The following is an 8,785-nucleotide window of genomic DNA, read 5'->3' as shown; positions in this document are numbered from 1 at the left end:
TTTTTTTTTTTTGTAGAGCTGATGATGCAGCCACAATGAAAAAAATCTAACTTTTGTCTTGGTCTTAAAATATCTGACCTCTTCAGAAGTGTTTTGGGCAAGCCAAATACACTCATCTAAAGAGAAGATAAATACACAAATTGACACAGAACATCTTTCCCTGCTAGATATGGTCAAACTAACAAGAGAATGCAGTAAAAAGTGAAAATCCCTCAGGAAGCAACATTAAAAAAATCCTTTTACATTTATTATACTTCAAGTTCTGGGATATGTGTGCAGAACGTGCAGATTTGTTACATAGGTATACATGTGCCATGGTGGTTTGCTGTACCCATCAAACTGTCATCTAGATTTTAAGCCCCGCATGCATTAAGTATTTGTCCTAATATTCTCCTACCCCTTGCCCCCCACCCCCGCGGCAGGCCCCAGTGTGTGATGTTCCCCTCTCTGTGTCCATGTGTTTTCATTGTTCAACTCCCACTTATGAGTGAGACCAGAATTACTGTCAATGTGTCCCATTAAAATATCCTACCTATTTATAATCTTGCAAAAAAATCCTTTTACAAATATCTGTCATGTAATGAAAATGGCACCTACCTATTCTCCTATTTTTCTTGTTTATACTATGAATAGCTACTATAGATAAATATACATATGTATGTGAATCTACATTGTTTAAAAATAGTTTATGGACTATGAGTTATTGTTATGACAATTTACATAGATTATTAGATTTAAATTCTTCTGGAAAATCAGATGATTTCATATTACTCATCTTGTTCACTCACATGCTCATCCTGTAGAACTAAATATCTTAATGGGTAGCAAAATTCATAAATATCACAGTATAACTATAGAATACACCTTCCAATAATTTAATAAGTAAAAGAGTAGCATCTGATATTTATGAAGTGCTGCTTATGTGCCAGATGTGGTGCTGAATATCTGTCATCATCCTGCATGACGCTCACAGGCATCCCATCCTGACTCCAAAGTCCATATTCCCAGCCTGTACCTGTGTTCCCTTCCAGGGGTGCATTTGCTTGTCTTGATAGCTGTTTTTCACTGCCTCGTGTATTAGTCTGTTTTCCTGCTGCTGCTGATGTCTTTATTCATGAGACTGGGAAGAAAGAGGTTTAATTGGACTTATGGTTCCACATGGCTGGGGATGCCTCAGAATCATGGTGGGAGGCGAAAGGCACTTCTTACATGGCAGAGGCAAGAGAAAATGAGGAAGAAACAAAAATGGAAGCCCCCAATAAACCCATCAGATCTCGTGAGACTTACTAACTGCCACGATAATAGCAGAGGAATGACCTGCCCCCAAGATTCAATTACCTCCCCTGGGTCCCTCCCATAACACGTGGGAATTCTGGGATATACAATTCAAATTGAGATTTGGGTGGGGACACAGGCAAACCATATCACCTCAGCTCACTGAATTCACTGACAGCCACCACTAATAAGGTCATGAAAAGAGCCTTTCGAGTCCGATGCTGTGATTCTTTCACATTAGGTACATTAATTTGGGTTATTGTATGAAATTATAGTCTACCAAGATTCAGCCAAAGAAAGAATAGAAAACATTGAGGGTGGTTGCAGGATTTATAGTTAGCTGAATAGCTGTGTCAGCCTATGCTTTTAAATCTCTGTGCATGGTGTTCCTTAAGCTCTAACATGGCCTACCATGTCCCACTCCATTGCTGACCTTACAAAATCTACTCACTCTTCAAGTTTCATTTCAAACATTCCTTCCTGTTTCAGTGACACCTTTTGAATTACCAGGCTGAGTGAAGCACTTGCCTAATGCTCAGTTCTCATTCTCTCCTTCCTCCTCCACTCCTCCTCTCTCTATAGTGTGTGTATATATCACTATGACAGAATTTGTAAGAATTATTTGTAGACATAATAGGTTTTGATACTTAAGGGTATTAGCTGGGTCTTTTAATCATTGACTTCCTTGGACTTTGCACAGTATCTTGCAAAATTGTTAGTGAATGAGTAAATGCAAGAATAGACAGAAGTTTGGAGAACACTAGGCCTGGAAAGGACATGTAGGCAAAAATAGCCATTTCAGTATAAAAATGTGGGGCATGTATCTTAGTTATCAGTGCACACAGACTGGATGTGCCATACAAATACTTTTCTCTCCATCCCAGGAAGGACTCTTGCTCACAGTGGTAGCCTTTTGATACTTGCTACTCTGGATTGGAACAGAAACCCCTTTTCTTTAGTAGTTCATGTGTACCATGTACAAAATACCAGTTAGTTTCACTCTTTTGTCAGTTACTTCTCCAGTTGCTTTAGTGAATTAATGTCACTGTGAACTTATAAATGCTACCTCATTGTAGAATTTGCCATTTACTGCAAACCTTTAAAGAACAGAAAATTTCTTGCTTTCTAGTGCCCCTTTAAATACCTTTAGTACATTCTTCCTCTTTTAAATTCGATCAGGTCTTTAATAGCCATATGTACCTTCTCTTCCTTCTACTATTAAACACGTGCCCACCAAAAGAAGAAGCAACTTATTCTAACCTTCCCAGTCCATAATTATGCGTGAGTTTCAAAGGAAAATCTGCACAAATCCCTTTCCTAATTTCTCATGTGATTAGATTCTTCCTGCCTCACTTTTTTTTTTTTAAATAAATAAAGGGCAATAATTGGGAGAAGAGGAAGAACAGGAAGATGGGAAGAATTTTGAAAAGTGGAAGCATCTTAACAGGGTCACAATCAATATGGTGTCACAATTGGATTTCTACCGGGACATGAGGATATAGGGACTGTGTGCTAATCAATGAGATGGAGAGAAAACTGTGAAGCTCTTTTTCTTCCACAGAAGTAGTTTTTCCTCGGCATCTCTCTGTGTTCTCTGAAAGAAACAATGCTGGATCTGAGATTAAGTCTCCCTTTGTCTTCACCTTTAGCAAGCGCACTGTGACATGTGACAGCTCAGTTCTGATATGCAGGGACCGAAGGGCAGTTTCTGAGGGATTCTTCTGTGATGTGCAGGACAGTCTTTCAGGTGATTAACTAGACTCTATTTGGGTCAGTCAGCAAAGAAATGCTAGCCTGAGATTTCCTCAGTTCTGTCACAGGTCAAGAGTCTTCACCAACCAAGTTTGAGCAATTCATTAGTGGATGCTTTTGACTTCACACTCTCAAATCGGAAATTCTTGCTCAGTCTAAATTGATACTGAGTTTTCCCTTTCCCTGCATTATTTTAAATGAACATGAAGTAGGATGACCTGTCTTCTTAACCATACCAGCTCTTCTTTATGATAAAGATAATAACTCAGAATCTGGCATTTCCCCCATTTCCAGTAACTGACTTTGGTAGAAATATTGCTATAGCCATAGAAACTAAATTTTAATAAGGGGTTTACTATAAAAATATGTAAGGATTCAGGCTGAATGTGATAAAGTGGTAGGTGACCCTGACAACTGTTATATGGGAAAGTTTAATATAATTTGGGAATAAAACGTTGTTCTTATTGATCATGTTTCTTCAAGTGAGCTGAGAGGGGGTGTATTTTATGTAGAAAGCAGTGTCTGGACAAATCGTCAAGCTATTCATATTGAGACTGAAGCTATGCAGTTAATGTTTTTTGGCCCTACTTTTTGTTTTTTTATTTTGATGTCACTCTGATCAATTTCTGTGATGCTCGCTGGGTCAGAAATCCACTGTTTTCTACAGGGACATTAAGATTTATCAATCTGATCACCTTAAAATTGAATTTGGGTGAAATATACAGCTAAAGAAAGACAAGAGTGTAACATACTGCATGCAGACATAGGAATAGGCTTGTTTTAGTATTTTTCTACAAATTTTAATGAATTAAAAGTTGGGATTTTAGGCCAGGTGTAGTGGCTCACACCTGTAATCACAGCACTTTGGGAAGACAAGGCAGGAGGATCACTTGAGGCCGGGAGTTTGAGACCTGCTTGGCTAACATGGTGAAACCTCATCTTTTTTTTTTTTTTGAGACGGAGTCTTGCTCTGTCGCCCAGGCTGGGGTGCAGTGGCCGGATCTCAGCTCATTGCAAGCTCCACCTCCCGGGTTTACGCCATTCTCCTGCCTCAGCCTCCTGAGTAGCTGGGACTACAGGCGCCCGCCACCTCGCCCGGCTAGTTTTTTGTATTTTTTAGTAGAGACGGGGTTTCACCGTGTTAGCCAGGATGGTCTCGATCTCCTGACCTCGTGATCCACCCGTCTCGGCCTCCCAAAGTGCTGGGATTACAGGCGTGAGCCACCGCGCCCGGCCATGAAACCTCATCTTTATGAAGAATAAAAAAAAATTAGCCAGGTGCTGTGGCACGCACCTGTAGTCCCAGCTACTCAGGAGCTGAGGCAGGATAATTGCTTGAGCCGGGGAGACAGAAGTTGCGGGGAGCTGAGATTGTGCCACTGCATTCCAGCCTGGGTGACACAGCAAGATCCTGTCTCAAAAAAAAAAAAAAAAAAAAAAAAAAAAAGTTGATTTATGAAGAGAACAGCCCAATTTCAACTGAGATTGAAAGAGACCTTGGGATGATCAATGTTTATTTTCCTTAACAGGCTTAAGTACACTGAAAAAAACACATTATAAATAATAGCTACAATTACAATATGATCCTTTCTCACTAACATGAGAGAAACCCTTCCCTAGAGGAAATGTCGCCATCCTAGTTTTCTGCATATGCCCTTTCTTGTCATGGTCATCTGTGCCTGTCCCCATTTTCTCCTGTTTGCCTTCTGGTTTGAGGTAGCTGATGGTCAGCAGGTCCCCTGTTTGGATCAGGGTAGGTATACCAACTCCAGAGCATGATCAGTTTTCCTGTCTGCAGTTGTTCAAGGTTTAAACTCTAAATTTAGTTGTTACCAACTGTGTGTCTGTATTGGGATATAAAGCTGGGGATTTCAAATCACTTCCTTTCTGATTCTATAAAATGCTTACTATAGCTACTGCTCACAAAATTTCCATGCTGCAGAGGTGGACAGGCTTTATAAGTCTCCACTGTTTTTGGAGGAGGTGAGGATGACTTTTTTCTCCGGAGTTTATCTAGAGCAGTTTCTCCCACTGCTGAAAGCTTGACACTGTAGTTTATTTCTGTTTTCCTCTATCAGTTTGCCTAACTAACAGCAGCAGTTAAAATACCCATTTGCTGCTACTTGGGTTTTGCTCTTTACCAGTTTATGTGTCTTATGTTTCTGATTCACAAATTGACATGAAACAGATCTCCTAAGAGGCACGTGGTAGGAAATAATATGGAGGTGGTTCTACAGACTGCTCCACACTGACAACTAGAACAGGTTCCAGGAGCCACTTAACCATTAGTTACTATGAAGTCATTGGAACCTCAGGAGAAAATTTAATTTATTCTGTGATTATCTGATTATGGGTAGCTAACAGAAAGGGGTATGATGGAAATACAAGAATATACAGGCATGCACAATTTGTTGAGTGCTTATGTGTATCAGATACCATTCTGCTTTATATATTTTTCTGCTTGTTTCCATTGAAATAATAATGGAATATTACAGTGCACCCTTATACTTTCAAAGTGTTCTTCTGTGTGAAGTAGATGATATTACTATTTTATAAGCAAAAATATAGGCACAGAGAAGTCAAGTAATTCATCTAAGGCATTACATAATTACTAAAAGATAAAGCCAGAATCAGATCCTAGGCAGTCAAGTTCAAAGCATGTCTTAATGACCACACTTAGCAGCTATCCCATTCAATTTGGGAAACCCAATTATGGAGGGTGGGAGGCTTCACATCAGCAATTGAGGTAAACACTTACACATTTGATACCTGATGGCATTTTGCTTTTTAACCAGTTTGTGAGTATTATGTTTTATACTGGTCCTTTTGCATGCTCTGTCCTCCTCTTTCAAGTCCTTAGAAAGGATTTAATGTGGCCGGGTGCAGTGGCCCACGCCTGTAATCTGAGCACTTTGGGAGGCCGAGGTGGGCAGATCACGAGGTCAGGAGATCAGGACCATCCTGGCTAACACGTTGAAACCCTGTCTTTACCTAAAGATACAAAAAAAAATTAACTGGGTGTGGTGGTAGGCACCTGTAGTCCCAGCTACTTGGGAGGCTGAGGCAGGACAATGGCATGAACCCGGAGGTGGAGCTTGCAGTGAGCCAAGATCGTGCCACTGCACTCTAGCCTGGGTGACAGAGCAAGACTCCATCTCAAAAAAAAAAAAAAAAAAAAAAAAAGGATTTAATGTATTTAGAAGAGATGACACAAATGAAAAAACATTCCATGCTCTTGAATAAGAAATCTCTATTGTTAAAATGGCTTTACCGTCCAAAGCAATGTAAAATTCAATGTGATTCTCATTAAACTACCATTCACATTCTTCACAGAACTAGAGAAAACTATTTTAAAATTTATATGGTATCAAAAAAGAGCCCAAATAGCCAATGCAATCCTAAGCAAAAAGAACAAAGCTGGAGGCATCATGCTACCCAACTTCAAACTCTCCTGCAGCGCTAGGGTAACCAAAACAGCATGATACTGGTACAAAAGACACGCTGACCAATGGAACAGAACAGAGAACCCAGAAATAAGGTCACACAACTACAAACCATCTGATCTTCAACAAACCTTACCAAAACAATGGGGAAAGGATTCCTTATTCAATAAATGGTGCTGGGAGAACTGCCTAGCCATATGCAAAAAGTTGAAGCTGGACCCCTTCCTTATATACAAAAATTAACTTAAGATGGGTTAAAGACTTAAATGAAAATTATGAAAGCCCTGGAAGACAACCTAGGCAATATCTTTCAGGATATAGGCACAAGAAAAGATTTTATGACAAGGATGATGCCAAAAGCAAATGCTACGAAAGCAAGCATTGACAAATGGGATCTAATTAAACTAAAGAGCTGCTACACAGCAAAAGAAACTATCAGCAGAGTAAACAACCTACAGAATGGGAAAAAAATTTGCAAACTGCATCTGACAAAGTTCTGATACCCAGCATCCAAAAGGAACTTAAATGTACACGAAGAAAAACAACCCCATTAATAAATGAACAAAGGACACTTTGAAGAACAGACATTTTTCAAGACATACATGCAGCCAACAATCATCGGAAAAAATCTCAACATCACCGATCATCAGAGAAATGCAAATCAAAACTACAATGAGGTACCATTTCACAACAGTCAGAATGGCTATTAAGCCAGAAAATAACAAATGCTGGTGAGGTTGTGGAGAAAAATACTTTTTACACTGTTGAAGGGAGTGTAAATTAGTTCAACCATTGTGGAAGAGGGTGGCAATTCTCAAAGACCTAAAGACAAATACCATTTGACCCAGAAATCCCATTACTGGATACATACCCACAGGAATATAAATCATTCTATTATAAAGACACACGTGTGTGCATTTTTCTTGCAGCATGCTTCACAATAGCAAAAATATTGAATCAACCTAAATGCCCATCAATGAGAGACTGGATAAAGAAAATATGGTACATATACACCGTGGAATACTATGCAGCCATAAAAATGAGATAATGTCCTTTGCGGGAACATGGATAGAGTTGGAGGCCATTGTATTAGTCCATTCTCATGCTGCTATAAAGAACTGCCCAAGACTGGGAAGTTTACAAAGGAAGAGGTTTAATTGACTAACAGTTCCACATGGCTAGGCAGACCTCCCATGCAGGGAGGAAACTTACAATCCTAGCGGAAGGGGAAGCAAACATATCCTCCTTCACATGGCAGCAGGAAGGAGAATGAGAGCCAAGGAAAGGGGCAAGCCCCTTATAAAACCATCAGATCTTGTGAGAACTTACTATCATGAGAATAGCATGGGGGGAAATCGCCCCCATGATTCAATTTCCTCCCCCTGAGTCCCTCTCATGATACATGGGGATTATGGGAATTACAAGATGAGACTTGATTGAGGATACAGCCAAACCATATCAGCCGTTATCCTTAGCAGTCTAACACAGGAATAGAAAACCAAGTACTGCATGTTCTCACTTAAAAGTGGGAACTAAATTATGAGAACACATGGACACAAAGAGCGGACCAATGCACACTGGGGTTTATCAGAGGGTAGAGGGTGAGAGGAGGGAGGGGATCAGAAAAAATAACTAATGGATACTATGCTTAATATCTGGGTGATAAAATAATCTCTACAACAAACCCCCGTGACAGACCTTTACCTATGTTGACAAACCGGCATATCCTGCACAGGTATCCCTGAATTTAAAAGTTAGACTATAATGAAAAAATGTCCCTGACCTCATCTGATACCACTGGATCCATAGATATGACAGAAACAAACACAAAAGGCTAGGGATCATGAGGAAAGTGGTAAAGATAACCCCTACTTCATAGATTTCTTTAGGACCGGCTCCTGTGTGCCACATTTGTTTCTAATCAAAAAGAGAAATGACTAGAACATGCATCTTCCTTGGGTAGCTAATAATCATTTCAACATGTCCCAGGCCAAGCTCTATTTTTTTGGAAGATGCAAAGATAGTTTAGACAATATCTTTGTTCTCAATTTTTCACTGCCCTGCTCTCTGTCCTTTCATGAAATACATTCAAATTCAGCATGCGCAGGAGTCTCAATCATCTTTTTGTCTCCTTCCCTAGATTAGGGTGCAGAAGGTTCACAATAAATGCTTGTGAGATACATGCTTGATGGCCCCATGGTTCAGTTGTGGTATGAGTGAGTTGAAGAGTCTGGGTTCCTGGTGATGTCCCAAAACAGCAAATGCCTGGAGCCCAGCTGCTGTCCTCTTGTTAGCAAGGACGAATATGCAACAGC

This window comes from Macaca nemestrina, chromosome 7 (genome assembly GCF_043159975.1).
Source record: "Macaca nemestrina isolate mMacNem1 chromosome 7, mMacNem.hap1, whole genome shotgun sequence".
NCBI classification, from domain to species: domain Eukaryota; kingdom Metazoa; phylum Chordata; class Mammalia; order Primates; family Cercopithecidae; genus Macaca; species Macaca nemestrina.
Note: the sequence above shows the minus strand (reverse complement) of the source record.